The 19,322-nt window shown below is 42.4% G+C and overlaps 1 long non-coding RNA gene across 1 annotated transcript in view; it reads right to left on the bottom strand.

The window, feature by feature from the left end:
* Nucleotides 1-15,215, bottom strand: part of LOC109516474 (uncharacterized) — a 30,846-nt gene extending 15,631 nt beyond the window's left edge. The window contains exon 1 of the long non-coding RNA XR_002168346.1: nt 14,820-15,215. This is a non-coding gene — a long non-coding RNA (uncharacterized LOC109516474). The remainder of the gene's footprint in view (nt 1-14,819) is intronic.
* Between the last annotated feature and the right edge of the window lie 4,107 nt (nt 15,216-19,322).

Here is a 19,322-nt window from a genome sequence, read left to right on the forward strand (position 1 = left end):
ACAAATAAAGCCTCATGATGCTTCGGCCCAGGAACGAACCAATTGGATGTAAAGCCTCATTGCTTCATGAGGCTTCATTTTCCCATCACTAAATATAACTGCATTCTTGTTTCACTGTGCATATAAATCATTAGACACCTGTGTCACTGGAGACTTGCATCATTGGACACCTTTATGACAGGACACGTGTCATTGAACATGTATTACAGTACACCTGCCTGATGTATCTCCTGACACTTCTATAATTATACATCCGTAATATTGCAGAAGTACACTTGAGTCAGAAGAAACCTGCACTGATTGACACCTGTATCATTGGGCGACTGTATCATCTGGATGTAATAAAAATGAGATTCGATGACATTGAAGCAAGTTTTGCATCCAATGACAACCCGATCACAGGACTGTCACATTCCCATGATGAAATGTTGCGTCATTCACAGTTACAGTTACAGTAACAGGCTCACATCAAAACAACTAAAAGCTCCATAAAAACAAAACTTGGTTACAACGTGTCTTTTTAATGGTTGGCTCACTTTGATGTGCTAGCTGGGGTGGCGTGGAGGTTGATTTAAGTCAACATTGTCACATTTGACATAGAAGGCGAGGATTAAGAGCGGCCACCAAAGCTCCAGCGAGCTTTGTCACCATATTAGCGGACATTAATGAGCGAATGAGGAGCTCGGTGTACTCTCCATCCGCCTTTGCACATCACATTGCGGGCACGGCGGGACGCCACGGGCGGGTGGCGGGATGCTTTACATATAGAAGGATGTTGACGCTCATTAGCCTTGCTGAAGGCTCAAAGTGGAGAGAAGATATGTCACCTGTATCCTAAAGTGTTTTACTCATCTTGCAAATGTCACAATTTTACTTTTAAATTCACTTCCTGGTAGAGTGTAAATCTCAGCTCAACTCAACTTTATTTACACTTTAAAAACAACCACAGCTGCCTACGAAGTGCTGTATATAAATTAAAAATCAGACCTATAAAAACAAAGAGTTAAAACAATACATGAAAGACCATCCATCCATTTTCTGATCCGCTTTATCCTCACAAGTGTCACGGGGGGTGCTGGAGCCCATGCCAGCTGTCTTCGGGCAGTAGGCGGGGGACACCCTGAACCGGTTGCCAGCCAATCGCAGGGCACACAGACGAGCAACTGTTTGTGCTCACATTCACACCTAGGGACAATTTTGAGTGCCCAATCAACCTGCCATGCGTGCTTTTGGAATGTGGGAGGAAACCGGAGTACCCGGAGAAAACCCACTCAGGCACGGGGAGAACATGCAAAGTCAACACAGGAAGGCCGGAGCTGAAATCGAACTCGGTACCTCTGCACTGTGAGGTCGACGCGCTAACCACGGGACCACCGGGCCGCCCAGGCAAAACCAGGTCCAGAAAATAAAAACCCTGTCACAGTTTGGCGATAGAGGTGCTTCTACTCAAACAAGCTCCGATTGCATCCGGTGTCGTGGGCAGGGACCATTTCAAAATTAAAAGACCAAAAAAACTTTAAAAAAATCTTAAAATGAACTAAAAAATGTACAGGGAGCATTTCGGACCAACTGGAGACGCATGAGGGATCATTACCCGTAGATATCTGTATCACTTGATGCCTCTATTATTTGACACCTGTAGCTTCGACACCTGTGTAACTTGTAATTTGTCATTGGAAACATGACACGGGGCATTTGTGTCATCGGAAAGACACACCTATCATATTGGACAGGCAAACCTATGTCAAAGGAAATCTGTATATTTGAATGTTAGTATCACCGGACCGTTATCGAAACAAACCTGTATCACTCGACACCTCTCTCATTGGACACAAATATTACTGTAGGCCTGAATCCTGTGATACCAGTGTCAGTGCTGCTAAGTGCCATCCCAGTTTTATCACCAGACACGTTTATACCTCTCAACATCTATGAGTGGTATTACACTTTACTTCTGTTTTTGATATTCTTCTTTTTTTGCCGTCATAACATCCCATTCATTAGCTAGATGCTCAAATTTCAGAAACGGAACAGTTAGGTTGCATCTCTTATCAGCGTCGCGCCACCTGCAGCTAACTCATTAGCCTGTCATGATTACACAATCAAGTCGTAACCGTTTTTTTATGCAATCGTAACACATCATGGTCAGCTTTTGCTGTGAGCAAAACCAATTTCTTTCCATTAAAAAAGTGTGTGAGAGAGAGAAAGCGAGAGAGAGTTAATCAGGAAGCTGAGTCCGCCGCAGGGGTTCATGGAAAGTAAGAACAAATGCTCCAATTAGCCGCTGCGCTATGAGCATTTATTCACTATTCCTGACTTCCCCCTAAAGGTCCATGCACGAGTAAAGTCCTGAATAGTCAGACGATTCGACGCACTCATACAATATTACATTTCTGCACTGTAGTTAGGATTCAGAATGAGGTTTTCCGACCTGTTTTGAGTTGAAAACAAGTTTTAGGATTCCGAAGTAGGGTTTCAAGCTAGGGATAGGGTTTCGAGATAGGGCTTGGGGTTTAAAATTTGGGTTTCAAGAGAGAGTTTGGGTTTTAAAATATGGGTGTCAAGTGGGTGTTGAACTCTCATTTCTGACAATAGTTTCTTATTTCAAGCAATGGTTGTGGTTTCAATTTGAGGATTTAAGGGTGAGGGTTTCCAATGAGGGTTTCAAGACAGAGTTAAGGTTTGGAAATAAGGTTTCAAACAAGGACTGGGATTTCAAGTTAAGGTATCAGATCTTGTTTGGGCTTCAAGCAAGGGTAAGGATTTTATATTGTGGGTCCAAGATTGAGACAGGGTTTCAAATTAGGGTTTAGCGTTTAAATCAAGGGCAATGGGTTATACGTGAGGGTTTCAAGCCGGTGTTAGGGTTTCAAATTATTTCAAGTCATGGTTTTGGTTTCAAACAAGGGTTATGGTTTAATAGTAGAGTTTCAAGCCACGGTTCAAACTAGGGTTTCAAATGAAGGTTTTCATAATTATAGGTTTGGGTTTCAAATAAAAGGTTACTTTTTCATATGAAGGTTTCAAGCAGGGTTTAGTGTTTCAAAGTAAGGTTTTAAGCCAGGGCTGCTATTTCAAATTCGGGGTTTCAAGCCTGTGTTGATTTTCAAAGTGCAGTTTCAAGATTGGGATAGGGTTTAAAATAAAGGTGAGGACTCAAACTTTTTTTTTTGTTTTGGTGCAATTGATTTTGATGTTTTTGCCATGTTAGCCATTCACTGCGTTTGTACACAATCTGTTATTCATTTTTGTAACGTGTGTTTTTATTTATTTATTTTATATGCGACACGGGCAGCGGCATTTCCCTGCGGCTTGACATCGCCAAACGTTCTCTCGTCTCCCCGGGCGACCTCCACCTGCCATATTTACCCACAATGCATCCAGCGGAGTTCAATAATGAAAAGCAATCTCAGCCCAAATGTCAAATGGGTGGATAGAAAAAAAAAAAAAAGAAAAGAAGAAAAGAAACGCTCGACGCAAGTGAGCGGCTGCGAGCGCCTCACCTTCAATAAAACCACCGTGCAGCTTTTAACCTCCATCGGACGAGTTTCATTCATTCATTTGTTCAGAAGTGGCAGCCGATGCCGCCCCATTGTGGCGGGGGTCAAAGTTCAAATGAGACGAAAGAGCGCCAACGTTGATGCGGACGCAACGTGGCCGTGTCACGTTGAGAAACACGCAAGAGAGATGATGATGGCCAACAGTGAGATTTAGGGTTTTAAATTCGGGTTGACGTTTCAAATGAGGATTTCACGCTTCAAACCAAGGTGAGGGTTTCATAGCAGAGTTTCAAGCAAGGTTTCTGTGAGTGTTTTAAACTAAAGGTAAGGGTTTAAAATGATGGTTTCAAACATGGGTTGGGTTTTATAAAAATAGGGTGCCACTCATGATATGTTTCAAACAAACAAATTAGGGTTTTAAACCAGGGCTTGGGTTTCAAAGTAGGGTTTTCGCAAGTGTGATGGTTTTTGGTGAGTGTTTGCAACTAGGTTCGGGGTTTCAAATCGGTTTTTAAGTGGGGTGTCTGGTCAAGGTTACAGGGTGTCAAACAATAATTACGGTTTCGAACCAGAGTTAGGGTTTCAGAGTAGGATTTCAAGTCAGGTATATGTGTCGATCTATGTATGTGAGGGTAAGCCTTCTAGTGAGTGTTTGAAACTGGGTTTAGGGTTTTAAATAAGGATTGAGGTTTCAAATGAAGGTTTTCAGCCAGTGGGGTTTAAACCTGGGTATGAATAAGTAAATATTGACACATATATGATTTTTTTCCCCATTCTGCTGCTTGTCCTGACCGCCGCAGAGTCAAAGATGGGAGGAGGAGGAGGCGACGCCACCCGATTTTTGTTTTCCCTGGACACAGCGGCGCTTTGCGTTCGCCCTGCCTCGGCAAATACCAGCCGCCAATCATCCACCAGGCAACCTTTTCACCGATTCTTCAGCTCTTAGGAGGGGAAAAAGCTCCCAAAGGGTCTCTCACCCCCTCTGTACTTACACTAGCATGTGAACGACATCAAAAAGGTTTGACACCTCCTCTTTCGGATGTCGACATGTTTCGAGATGTAAAGTTGGTCTTGTTTTGAACGCAGGGACCATCAAGAAACTCACAAAGAAGACAAAACACAAATGCGCTGAATGCTCCCCCCCATCAGTGAACGCCTCGCATCATTTAACGGCTCCTTTCAATGATTGCCTCATTTCACTAGATGGCCCACGCCAGTAAATGTGAGTGAATGTTTCTCACCAGAGATCGCCTCCTCCAATGAGCACCTCATTCCATGAAGCATGTGCCCATTCCCAGCATTCTTAAGTAAATGCCACCTGCGACTTAATGTCTCCTCCAATGAATCTCATATTAAGGTGAATGCCTCATTTCAATAAAAAACATCATGCCGGATGAAAAAATGAACAAATTCCACTTGTCAATGAACATCTCTTGTCAGTAAACGCCTCATGCCAGGGAATGCTTAAAACAAGTGAAAGCCAATAAAAATTCCTGCCAATAAAAATAAATAAATCATCCCAGTTAATGCCAGGAAATAAATTTTGCTACCGAATTCTCCCATCAGCAAACACGCCGTGTCAGTGAATGCATCATACCACTAAATGCCTCATGATCATTCATGTCTCATGTTTATTGAATGAACACCTTTCCTTTCGTGAGTGCCACGTGTGAGGAGCTTGTGAATGATCCATCAATGAACGCCTCATGCCAGCAAAAATGCCTTATGTCACAGGTGTCAAACTCAAGGCCCGGGGGCCAGATCTGGCCCCCCACATCATTTTATATGGCCCGCGAAAGCAAGGAAAACACGTCAACTTCTATGATGCTTGCTAAAATTGCTAACCAAAATGTAAAAGTTTCACTTGTAAATGCCAATAATGCCTTGTGGTAATTAAAATCTCATTCCAAGTGAACGCCTCATGCCACTTGAATGAATGCCTCCCATTAATGAATGCCACATGGTAGTAAATGCCTCTCGCTAGTTAATGCTCATGCCTCGCTAGTTAATGCCTCATGTCATTAACTCCCTCATGTCTGTGAACACATCACAGCAATGGACATCTCATCCCTAATGAATACCACATGCCAGTAAACGCCTCACAGTCATATATGCCTCACTCCAGTAAACGCCCCCCAACTGGAAAACACTCTTTCGCTTATGTAAAATGTGGAGCCGCATGACGATCTTAAACATATATTTGTGAACAGTTACTTTGCCGAGAGCTGCCGTTTATCCTTACAAGGAATGGGAGAAATTGTGCACGGCAAAGATGGATTGCAGTACACGAGGTCTTTTGACACGGACGCCGGCTACTAAACATCAAGCTGTCTTTAAATCACAAACATACAATTGTTGACACGCGTTTGACTTAACTTGCAACGAAAGAGACATTTCACAGCGGAGATGCACACAATGCAGTATACAAAGTCTTCTGGCTAACACGGCGGCGGCTGTCATGTAGGGGAAACATCAAGACACCTCGTGATTGCAAACAATTGTTGACAGCTACTTTCTCCACTGTTGTCTTTTATTTTGTAAGAAAGAGGGAGGAACGGAACAGTGTGTGGAATGCAGTATGCAAGGGCTTGCGATTAACCCTTTCAGGGACAGCGGTTCCTACAGTGGACATCTGATCATGTTATCAGGTTACATGAAAGGGTTAATACGGCAGTTGCCAAATTTATAATTACTTAACTCCGAGCCGCCTTTTAATCACAAACATACAATCCTCGACAGTTGCTGTCCAAGCTTGCAGGAGAGGAGAAATTGTACAAAGCAGAGAATGCGGTACACGAGGGCTTCCGACTATAACATGGCAACTCCTGTCAGACTTCTTCTCAACACCGAGCCACCTTCCAGATCACAAACATAAAATTGTTGACGGGCTCCCGTCAGGCTTCATTGTGTGTGGCAGAGGCTCATTGTTTGCCTCCACAATATGGCAGTGAATGATGAGGTGTGTTAGGGATAGCGGCCGCCTGATAAACAGCAGGCGGCATAACAATGGCAGCCCGGGTTTAATGAAAACACACACTCCCGCACGCAGACACACACACACACACACGCTCACCATTTCCAAATTAGCATTCAGAGAACGACATCATAATTAAAAAACAAACAATTGCGGTATTATTTTCCGTTTTAATGAAGTGTCGGGCTCGCTGAGAGTGTAAAAGTTTTTTTTAATCCCTTCACTAAATCCTCTATCGTTTCATCGGAGCGAAAATGACCCTCTGCTTTTATGGATTATTCCGACGTGATTATTTCTATTGCGCAGTTGTGGTGAAGAATGGCGAGAGGAGGCATTGCGCTAACTACATGCAAATGCCTGTCGCGTCACGGAATACGGCGTGTTTCTCTGAACTGTGAGGCGGACGTGCTAACCAGTTGACCACCGTTCCGCCCATGTTACATAATATTTGATATTATTCGTTTTTATTGTATTAATGTTACTCGCTGTACCATGGGATCAAATGTAGAAGCTGAGGTGGTTTTTGTTGCTGAGGAAATCTGCCACATTTAGTCGTAAGCAGTAAGGTGCCCAGGTCTCGAGATGGACGCCGCGGAGGCTTCAGATTGAAGAAGACGTCCTCAAGGCGTCCTTTCGCGGAACTAAACGGCATAAGTGCGCAGAAGTAATAGCTATGTGCAGTAAGTCAAAATGGCACCGGCTATAAACAAAGGCTGCAAACAGTGATATATTTTGGATTTTTACAAGGCGGCATTGCAGCAGTTGCAGCTTTTATTCGAATGTCAGACAAACAAGGTTCTTACATCTTAAGGAAAGTTAAATTCAAGATTGTTTAAGACTTTTTAAATTCCGTTCGAAATTAAATTGATGTTGCCAATGTCCCATGTTGTCCAAAATTACTACAGCACGTAAATGAATTGCATGTGACCTTAAGAGTCCCGACTAAAACATTATCACTCTTTCGATCATTCGATCAATTATTTTTTTTTTTAGCGGAAGTCAAAAATGTTTATTGCAGCAACATGTTTCTCACTCAGCTAACTCAAAACAGCATTCAGATTAATATTGTGTTCGTGGAATAAGAAGTATGATTAATCGAACCTGTTTTCATGATCAATTGGAGGTTGACATTTTGTGCAACACTGACCACTGCTGTTGATTAAAATCGACGCACAAGCAGAATGCTAACATCACAGCTCACTGGTTTTTTGGGTTTGGTTACGTGACATTTGCGATGCAAGCCCAAGGGAACTTTGACATCAATTTCAGTAGACAGCAGAGGGTGATATAGAGCCAAAACAGCCGTTCCTAAAATGGATGAATATACCGTATTTTCCGCATGATAAGGCGCTTCGGAATATAAGGCTCACATTCTATGAATGGGCTATTTTAAAACTGTTTCCATATATAAGGCGCATAGAATAGAAGCTACAATAGTGGTTGCGGTTGCGTTATGCATCCACTTGGTGGAGTTACGCTAAAGAGAATATAATACAATTCAGCTTTTATTTATACTGTGCTTTCATAACCGCTGCAGCTATAACAAAGCGCTTCACAGAACATTTAAAATACTACATCCAAGAAATCAGAATATTGATACATATATAAGGTGCACTGTCAGCTTTTGAGAAAATGGAATGCTTTTAGGTGCGCCTTATAGTGCGGAAAATACGGTACATAATTCTAATTCCACAAAAGTAATATTATTCAGAATACCATGTTTAGACTAGTGAATGTTAATTTGTTTTTAGTTTTGACTTACGGATTCAATGCCTTTTAAGGCTTATTTAAAAAAATCTGCCAGAACGCCGATAAAGTAGTTTGGCCTTCTTGGATTAGTTCTGATATGAGTCCGAAAATTGTGATTCGCTCATCACTTCGTCACCCATTCGTGCATATTTTAGGGTCATTCCACCAGGAGTGCCTACCTGGCATGAGGGGGTGGAAATGACAGGTTTAGGTTGACTTTTCTTACATGCATGAGGATATATGTTTTTTTTTGGTTGTAACTAAAAAAATAGCCCAGAAGTGTGTAGTGTATTATATTCCAAGTCACTATGTACTTTCCACCTTGAGCCGGCGTCCGCAATCACGTCTCAACACTTGCTGATTTTTTTTTTTTTTTTTTTTTGTAGGACTTTTTTGATATGTGCAGCGTTCCCGTGCCGCCCGCAGCTATTTCCTGTCAGGCATCAGACAAGCTGCCGGCATCATCGTTAGCGACGTCGTTATCTGATTCCCTCAGAAGACGGCGGGGAGTGATGAAATAAATAAAAATCCCAGGATGAATCCTTCACAAGCCTCAAACGCACGTGTGATGATGAGAATGATGATGATGAGGATGAGGAGAATGCGAGTGATTACAATTCCCAATGATTTTTGATCAGGTAAATGAAATAAGGCAGGCTAATACATGAGGAAAAAAATAATAAACGAGTCTTCAGAGGACTTTTGAGCTTGTCATGTTTAGTTTGTGTGCACAGCAGGTGCAACCTCTCTTAAAAGTACAGCGTCTCTGACTAGGGGGACACAAATTACATTAAATTGATGTATGTAGTGCATATGCTCCAATTTAGAGCTGTGCAGACATCAAATATGTAAACATGGCAAATTATACATTACGATGTAAAGTGGTTAATTTGTCACATGAGAGATGCATTAGGCATGAGACGTCAAAGATGCAAATATTACATACGACAAACGGTAAACATTAAACGGAACCCACGGCCTCTGCACTGTGAGGTCGACGCACAAACCACCAATTTTAGATATATATATATATATGGCGTCACGGTGGTCGACTGGTTAGCAATTACGGCTCACAGTGCAGAGGTGCAGGGCTCGATTCCGTGTGACCATGTCCTATTCGAGGTGTATGGAGCATTGAATACAACTTAAATGTGGCACATTAGGGGTGCAGACATTAAATATGACGTTAGTATCACAGATGAGATGTTAAATATGTTGTGTTATACATGATCGACATGAAGTATGATGTAAATCTGGGAGGGGAGACACTTGGGCTTGTTGTCACGTTGCATTTATCTTCTCCACCAGAGAACGCAACTAAAAAGCGGAAGTGCATAGTTTGATTTAATTTAAAATGACGTTAGAAAACGAGGCATTACAAGGAGAGATTTTTCTTAAAATTTATGTTTAAACATGATTCCTATTCAGTAATAGTCAACATTTCCTAAGTGTCCATTGGCTTTGAATTCCAGATTAACAGGGATTTGAGTTAACTGTGACAAACTCCATGACTTCAAGTCCTTTTATTGTGTACTTGCACAAGACAGGGACTGATTGTGTGAGGGTGTTTTCATATCGTTCTGAGAGCAAACAGGACGCTTGGTGGCCTTCTTTTGCTGTTTTGATGCCACGAACAAGGAAATAAAAGCCTGTTTTATATGTGCGTGTGTGAGTGTGTATGCTGCCACCCTTACCAAGGACACACACACACACACACACACACACACACACACACACACACACACACACAAAATATCGCCTTGGCGCCTTAAAGATGCCGAAACACCACTAATGGGAGGGGAGAGCGAAGCAGTAGTTTGAATTTAAGCAGGATGAATTTTAGAAGATGGGAGGGAAAGAAATCCAGAACAATCTTGAAGGGTTTATTTTACAACTGTTGAATGTTCTTCATCATCATCATCACCACCACCATCACAGTGCAGTGCACAGCACTTGCAAATGAGAAAAGTGTAATTAAAAGCAGAGGCAGATAAAGAGACGTGCATGAAGACAAACAGAATGCAGTCACACCCACGTACCCACACAGAGTAAAAACATGCAAATAAAAGCCTCCATCATATACACTTTATCTGACATTGAGAAAAGGTGCAATGTGTGCCTACTGTGCGTATTTTTGCATTTATTTATAATCATAATAAACACTATTGAAATGATTTCAGTCAAGCCAACAGTTGAAGTCGGACAAATGGCGGCGGCGGCTTAGGCGGTCGTGGCACACAGAGGCCCGTATGGAAGACATTAGCCAGGCCTCAGCTTCATTTGCGGCATCCAACTGAGTGGCCACCGCTCTGTCTTCCAGCTCTTATGCTTTTATATATCAATATATTTTTGGAGTTTTAATGGCGCTCAGCACGACGGGAAGCGGCGCCAAGCCTCCCGGCCAAAACGCCTCCGACAGACGGATGGATTTCCAGCTCGGAAAGAGAAAATACGAGGAATCAGTATTCTAACCTAAAGCAAAAAGTCTGATTAATTAGATCATTGCGCTACTAATGTGTGTGCGGATGGAATGCGTGTGTAGAGCTGTAGTGTGTGTGTGTGTGTGTGTGTGTCTGTGCGGATCTCATGCGAGTGTCGTCGAATGAGAACATTAGAAACATACACAGAAATAATAATTCTCTTCTTTCAAATCAACAAATGATGCCATCGGATTTTTTTAAACTCTGAGTTAGAAAATGAATTTTTGCGGGTCTCACCATGCCTAACCCCAACTCAAACCCAATTTTCGTCAACAATTTTATCCTGGTGAAAATTGATCAATTTTGTTTGTCTCACCAGGACCAATAAAGCATGACAAACAACAACAAAAAACATCTTCCCCATCACATATAGCTGACCAACAATGTGCCTGACGTAAAAGGTCATCAGTTGCGGCCGAAGTACCGTTCGGATGCATGAACCAAGAAAACCCGGTGTTGTTCTTGTCTGCTACCTTAAACCAAGGATGCATCGGTTGGAAACTCGGGGAAAACTCAGCTGGTAAAATATCCCAAGATGCATTTAGTGCGGCAATCACAGATCTACTGTACGTCGGAGTCAGGGGTGGGGGCGGGGTCATAAATCCACAGCTGTTCAGATTTCAAAGAGACATTCTTAGGAAGTACGTTCAAGCATATGTTCTTAAGGAGACTATACTTGATTGTACTCCGCATTCTTGATTTTAAGAAATGGCTAATATCTGCTGCAAAGCAACTTCAGGTCCATCTTCTTGAGGACCTATAGTTGCCCAACAAGGTGCCTGATGTAAAATTCTCAAAATTCAGTGTAGAACATTGCAGCCTCAAAACACCACAATGATAAGGATTTCGCAACAATTAACTCTTCTGAAGAATCTTTTTTTTTTCCAGAACATAACAAAAATGTAGAATTACACAGAAGGGCTACCATGTTGAAGCAACGACTCTGTTCTGTTGTTGCAATGCAGAATTTAAGCCAAGAGCAGCACAACATTTACACGCCATAGCTTTAAAATTACAACAACAAAAAAAAGTTTGTTTGTTGAGTGATTGACATTTATCATCCACAAACACTTCTATTGCAGCATATGTGTGTGCCACCTTATCTGCCACCAGCATGTTATTAGTTGCTCTGCCATCACCATGGAAACAAAGCACTGCCTCCCGCCTCACCGTGTGCTCCATCATGTCGCTGATGTCTTCCAGCTCTTATGCTTTTATATATCAATATATTTTTGGAGTTTTAATGGCGCTCAGCACGACGGGAAGCGGCGCCAAGCCTCCCGGCCAAAACGCCTCCGACAGACGGATGGATTTCCAGCTCGGAAAGAGAAAATACGAGGAATCAGTATTCTAACCTAAAGCAAAAAGTCTGATTAATTAGATCATTGCGCTACTAATGTGTGTGCGGATGGAATGCGTGTGTAGAGCTGTAGTGTGTGTGTGTGTGTGTGTGTGTCTGTGCGGATCTCATGCGAGTGTCGTCGAATGAGAACATTAGAAACATACACAGAAATAATAATTCTCTTCTTTCAAATCAACAAATGATGCCATCGGATTTTTTTAAACTCTGAGTTAGAAAATGAATTTTTGCGGGTCTCACCATGCCTAACCCCAACTCAAACCCAATTTTCGTCAACAATTTTATCCTGGTGAAAATTGATCAATTTTGTTTGTCTCACCAGGACCAATAAAGCATGACAAACAACAACAAAAAACATCTTCCCCATCACATATAGCTGACCAACAATGTGCCTGACGTAAAAGGTCATCAGTTGCGGCCGAAGTACCGTTCGGATGCATGAACCAAGAAAACCCGGTGTTGTTCTTGTCTGCTACCTTAAACCAAGGATGCATCGGTTGGAAACTCGGGGAAAACTCAGCTGGTAAAATATCCCAAGATGCATTTAGTGCGGCAATCACAGATCTACTGTACGTCGGAGTCAGGGGTGGGGGCGGGGTCATAAATCCACAGCTGTTCAGATTTCAAAGAGACATTCTTAGGAAGTACGTTCAAGCATATGTTCTTAAGGAGACTATACTTGATTGTACTCCGCATTCTTGATTTTAAGAAATGGCTAATATCTGCTGCAAAGCAACTTCAGGTCCATCTTCTTGAGGACCTATAGTTGCCCAACAAGGTGCCTGATGTAAAATTCTCAAAATTCAGTGTAGAACATTGCAGCCTCAAAACACCACAATGATAAGGATTTCGCAACAATTAACTCTTCTGAAGAATCTTTTTTTTTTCCAGAACATAACAAAAATGTAGAATTACACAGAAGGGCTACCATGTTGAAGCAACGACTCTGTTCTGTTGTTGCAATGCAGAATTTAAGCCAAGAGCAGCACAACATTTACACGCCATAGCTTTAAAATTACAACAACAAAAAAAAGTTTGTTTGTTGAGTGATTGACATTTATCATCCACAAACACTTCTATTGCAGCATATGTGTGTGCCACCTTATCTGCCACCAGCATGTTATTAGTTGCTCTGCCATCACCATGGAAACAAAGCACTGCCTCCCGCCTCACCGTGTGCTCCATCATGTCGCTGAGCCCCCGACACACTCCACCACCTATGTACACTCGTGACGTTCGCAACGCTAACTAACCATGTGTGTTGTGAGTGTACGTGAGACAAAGAGTGATGTATAGCATCGGAACATTATATTTGCAATGTAGAAATACATAGAAACATACTATCTGGACACACAGGAACTTAACGCCACTTCAAGAGTTATAAAAATATACAACATAATAAAGGCAAAAATAAAAGTGCTGACACACATGCACTTTAATGGTACAAAAGCACGCAGGCACGCACACACGCATCAACACACACACAGTAACTGCGTTACCACGGACATAAATTATGTACATAAATACATGCATGCATGCACACACAACAACAAGGCTAGGGGGTGCTCTCGCCCCGTCAGAAATCCGCCTATCCCCCTTTCAAGACAATTTCCATCCATCCATTTCATAATCTGCTTATCCTCACGAGGGTTGCGGGCGTGCTGGAACCTATCCCAGCGGTCTTTGGGCAGGAGGCAGGGGACACCCTGAACTGGTTGCTAGCCAATCGTAGGGCAGACAGACGAACATTCACATCTGGGGACAGTTTTAGAGAGTGGTCAATTTAGCTACCAAGCATGTTTTGGGGATGTGGGAAGAAACCGGAGTACCCAGAGAAAACCCACCCTGACACGGGGAGAACATGCAAACTCCATACAGGAAGGCCGGAGCCAGAATCTAACCCTGCACCTCTGCACTGCACTGTGAGGCCGACGCAGAGTGAAGACAATTCATATTAGTCAAGTTTAGAAACTTTAAAAAGTGCACAAGTAGCTATTCTGTTCCATTCCGTTTGTGCTGCAGCTGTCTCCTGTGTGTGTTTGTGAGGAAAGGAGCGAGGTGAGTCTTTCAGTTATTTGCACATTAGGTTGGAGATATGCAAACATTAACTGCTAAACAATTTGTAAAAAATGCCAAATGGAAATATGCACTCCAGACATAAGAATAACAGGATGAAATGTGTCACGTATTGTCTTTGTGCCAAAAGCAAAAGTGTCATTTGCAACATCAAGGTAAGGCAATGCAGCCCATTTCACACATAAAGCCACTGATGGTGTCATAGTACACTCACCTGACTTGCATGCAGGCAGAGTGGGATCAGTTCCTACTCAGTGACCGTGTGAATGATTGTTCGACTCTGTGTACCCTGTGACTGACTCGCGACCTTTTCAGAGTGTAGTCCACCTACCGCCCGAAGTCAGCTGGGATAGGCTCCAGCAGCCCCGCCACCCTGTCCAGGGTAAGCACTGTCAAAAATGGTTGGCTGGATTTCATACACAAAGCAACTCAATGTGCTTCACACAAGCAAAGACACAATACCTAAAAGTATTAACCAAAAAGAACATACATTGACAACATTTAAACACAATAACAGAAACCTTTTAAAAAGGTTAAGAAATGAGTGTACGTTTGTAAAACAACGTCACACCGGTCACTTCCTGGTTCAATTTTGAAAGAATGACTCTCCTCTCGTCTCAGATCACGTACCCTTCCCCCTGTGCCAGACGGATTGTCAGCCCCGCCCTGTTGCCCCTTACCTTGTGTTTGAATGGTCCTTGTCTCCCTTTGTCCTGTGCCAGTGTGTTTCGTCCTTGTGTGTGGACTCCAGCCTCTCGCCACAGAGCTGAGCAGTTCTTGCCTTGTTTCCACAGCCTTGCCATTTTAAATAGTCAGTTCCTGATCCTCAAATAAATATATCTTCACTTTGTACCCTGCAACTTTGTCCTGTGTCCTGTGTCCTGTGTCCTGTGTCCTGTGTCCAAGCCTGGTTCTGACAGTACACACTGGCCCAGGACAAAGGGAGTCAAGGACCATTTAAACACAAGGTAAGGGGCAACAGGTGGAAACAATCAGGGCTGACAATCAGACTGACACAGGAGGAAGGGGAAGTGACCTGAAATGAGAGGAGAGTCATTCTTTCAAATTAAAACAGGAAGTGAGTAGCAACCCTCACCGCCGTGCAACACAACTAAAGCAAATGGAAGATTTAAAATGTTTAAAAGATCTTAATCAATAGTATGGGGGGTGGGGGGGGGTGTGGAGGCTACGTTTTAAATCTGGGTTTAAAAGCAGTTACATGTGGGCCTGACTTCAGTTCTGATGGCAGCTTATTCCATTTGTGTGCAGCATAACAGCTAAATGCAGATTTACCATGTTTACTTTAACTCTGGGCTCCATTAATTGATCCAAGCCTGCAGATGTCAGAGCCCTAACTGGGTTTATATTCAATGACCATTTCTTGAATGTATTCATGACCCAAACCATTCAATGATTTCTAAACCAGGAGCGGAATTTTGAAATCTATTCTACAGCTAAGTGTGAGCCAGTGCAAAGCATTTTGAACTGGAGCAATATGATCTGATCTCATATCCCGAGCTGCTGCAGCTTGAATGCGCTGCAGCTGTTTCATGCTCTTTTGCGGCAGTCCAGTAAGACAACTATTGCAATAATCAAGCCTACTGGAGATAAAAAGTCATCTTAAAAGTCTTCTCAAATTCATCTTAATTTTTGTTGCATCGAAAGCTCATTAATTCTTGAATCCAAATCCTAATCTATCAATCGACGAGCTAACATAAGGCACATTTGCATCCCACCACGCGTGCCTCCCTTCCTCCTCGTGTGCACTGTGTTCCAAACAAATCAATACGACACGATTAACACGGTCAAGCCTGTGAAGAAGAGGATGTGAAAAAGGAGGAAGATGAGGAGACGAGGCAGCCGGCAGGAGAACGTGGGCTGAGTCGAACGTGTCCGTTAGGAGGAGGACGTGAGCGCACGAGCGGAGGAGCTACTTAGGGAGCTGAGCTGCGCCACTTAGGCCCAATTAGAATGCATATTTTAAGTGGAGTTAAACCTGATGAAATATGTATGAGGTGCCCCGCTGATTCCGAAGAGGAGGAAGAAGACGAAGAAAAAGTGGCCTCCAGGGGGCACCGTGATCCCACCGAGTACAGCCACGCTGGCTGAGCTCGGGGCCCAGGCAGGTGTGACGACGATGAGAGCCGGATGAGAGCGAGAGGTCACGCCGCTGTGATCCAAGATAGCGAGCGATGTGGCGATCCACCGACCCGCCGACCGTAACATAACGAGACCGCAGAAAGAAAAAAAAAAAAAAAAAAAAAAACCTTCTGTCGTAGGCAGACCTCCTCACCATTTTTAGACTCTTTGGTTCTCAAACACATGTAAAATGATTATTTTTCTTTCATGATATGCCAAGGTGTTTGAGGTAGTGTTTGCCCGGATTAAATATTTACCATCTATACTCTACTGTCAAACAGTTTTGACCAATCTTTCATAATCCACGCAATATTGTGCTCTGTGACAATATATGCACCAAATATACCCTGCCTCCCAAAAAACAAACAAACAAATAAAAACATCAGGAAGGAAAAACATGCTTCCACTTATTTCCATTCTTGGGTGATCAATAGTCAAACGTGGGTCCATTTCACCGAAAACACATGTTGCTGACTAAAAAGCGGAGAAACAAGTTTTTGTGGAACAAGCAAACTGATACTGTTTGCTTTTGTGACACTTCAAAACATAAAAAAAAAAAAAAAAAAAAAACTGATAAAGGGCTTTCGATCGCAAAATAAGAATTTGTTAACAAAGAGACAACTAGGAAACACGCAAAAACATTTCAATACGATTTTGAGTTGGATGAAGATAGAATTTCAAGTTTATTTTTGAAAGAGTTACAACAAGCATATGCTCGTTTTTAAGGGTTTTGTTTGTTTGTTTGTTTTTTATAAACGACGATTAATTTTCCTCCAAACAACCTTTCCTGCAAAAATACTAACAGAATTTGTGATTTCACAAACCCCCGCGAATCCAACTTTTCCCAAGGCCACTAATTTGCTCTAATGCTAATCACAAAGCAAGAGTATGTTTGGCGGCGGAACATGTGGCTGTGATGAAAACTTTTCTCCGTTGACAAACGGCTTGATCAATAAATACATTTTAAAAAAGTAACGTCATGCTATTTAAGACACCTTTTATCCACATATTTACATTGTAAAAATGACAACAATCACTCAACGCCATGATGCCGTCTGTGCCAATCATCGAGATAACAGGACCCAGTTGGTCATAACAAAGCGCATGCTGGTGACGATCATTTCATCACTTGGTAGGATTGGTCAAAACAATAGTTTGGTAGTCGTGCACAAGTTGCCGCATCGTCCAATCAGCACAAAGTATTGCATGTCATGGCTTTCCCCAACAGATCACATTGTAGCAGCCCCAGATTGATACAGTGGAGAAGAACGTCTTTGAGTGATTCGCGTATCAATCTGGCTCTTTCCAAGTTAGAACCCAAGGCCATCGCCCTGCAGTGGTCTTCTCAGACTGCACGGCGGCTGAACCCGATTCCGCTGACGGATCGCTGAATTTCAGTGGAGCCAGCACAATGAAAAGATATGAAGACACCCACGTATCGGGAATTAACCAGTCAGAGCAAAGCGGTTTTCCATATCAAATTAGGGAGAACAGAGACACAATTAGAGTCAAGCTTATTTGCATATTGAATATTTTTAAAGATCAACCAGAAAATGGACCATTTCAAATCTGAGGCTTTTTGACAAATGAGAAAAGCTTCTAAAAGGCATCGTGCTCCTTTCCAAACCAAATTATTTTACAAATCCCAGAAAATTACATCAAAGATTATAAAAAAAAAAAAAAACAAACAAAATGGCATGAGAGCATTAACATTTTAATATATGGCTCCTCCTTCCTTATATGTATTTAATTTAATGGACATATTTTTAAATGTTTGGATCTTTTTGACAGGACTTCTTTTAAATTGTCTCAGCCAGCAATAGTGCCGTCTTTGGGGACTATGTTTCTAACTAATCTAACTTGAACCTCAACAACAATCCTAAGCAACTGACTTTATGAACCTTAACTCTAGCTAACACTCATGCTAACTCTAAAATCAACTTTAGCTAACCCTACTCTTGCGTTTCTTTTGCTCATGTCATTCTTTATGGGCGGTTGGGAACATTATTTTTAAAAATATGAACAATCCCTGAGTCCAACCCTTCAAAAAACTTTTTGTCTGTACAATTTCAAGAAGATGACATCATCTCTCAGCATCCACACACAATGAGGTCCAGAGGGAGTTTAGGCTTCTTTCCGTGTCCACTTTTTTTCCTGAACTCAGACGAAAGGCGGCGCTCCCAAGCCTCGGCTCTGCTCCTGCCTCAAGGTTTGACGACTCGAAAGGCTGTCCAGGTCACTGACCTTGCCTTGTCAGGCAGACTCGCTGGCCCTGTCCAGGTCGAGGCCGCGGCCCGGAAGGCAAACGCACAGCGTCCTTCAGGCTGTAGCTTGTCAAGGTTTGCTGCTGTAAAAAAAAAAAAATTGCTTTTCTCACGTTCATCTCATTTTCCCATTCTCTATCGCAGAAAGAAGAAACTTATGACTTGTTCACACTTGGCCGCATGTCAATGCCTTTCATTATTAGAAAGCCTGAATTCACAGCAGCGAAAAGAAACAAGAAACGAAGCGTAAAGCTAATGCTAACCTTAAAATTGGGGTTCATAGACTTACAGAATTACAGAGGAACCCTAACCAGATCCTGAACTTACCCTGACTTTAAGAGGAACCGCAATCCTAACGCTAGGCTCGTCCCTGACTTTGAGAGATTTCGAGATTGACTCTAACTTTAACCCTCCCGAGTGATTGGAATTAAAAACCCGTTCTTTATGTGAATCTGTTCCCAATAATTTGATTCATTGGAAATGTTAGTCTACACAAAATAACAGTCGCTTTGTTACGAGATCATCCTTGTGCCAGGCATGACCAATCAACTCACGCATCGTTCAACTTTTACATGTTTATATTTTAGACTTGGATTAAATTTAAATCAATTAGTCTTGCCAAGAGAGCATGACTCGCTAAAGAGACAAGTGTACTACCATCTCGGATGCTCTGATTGCTTGTCACTTGCAAGGCGAGCTCAATAAATGCAGACTGTGAAATGGATGCCAGCTCATGCCACGCTAAAGTATGTCAGTTCGATTAAAATATACCGTATTGGC

This window comes from Hippocampus comes, unplaced genomic scaffold (assembly GCF_001891065.2).
Source record: "Hippocampus comes isolate QL1 unplaced genomic scaffold, H_comes_QL1_v1.1 scaffold83, whole genome shotgun sequence".
Lineage (NCBI taxonomy): Eukaryota > Metazoa > Chordata > Actinopteri > Syngnathiformes > Syngnathidae > Hippocampus > Hippocampus comes.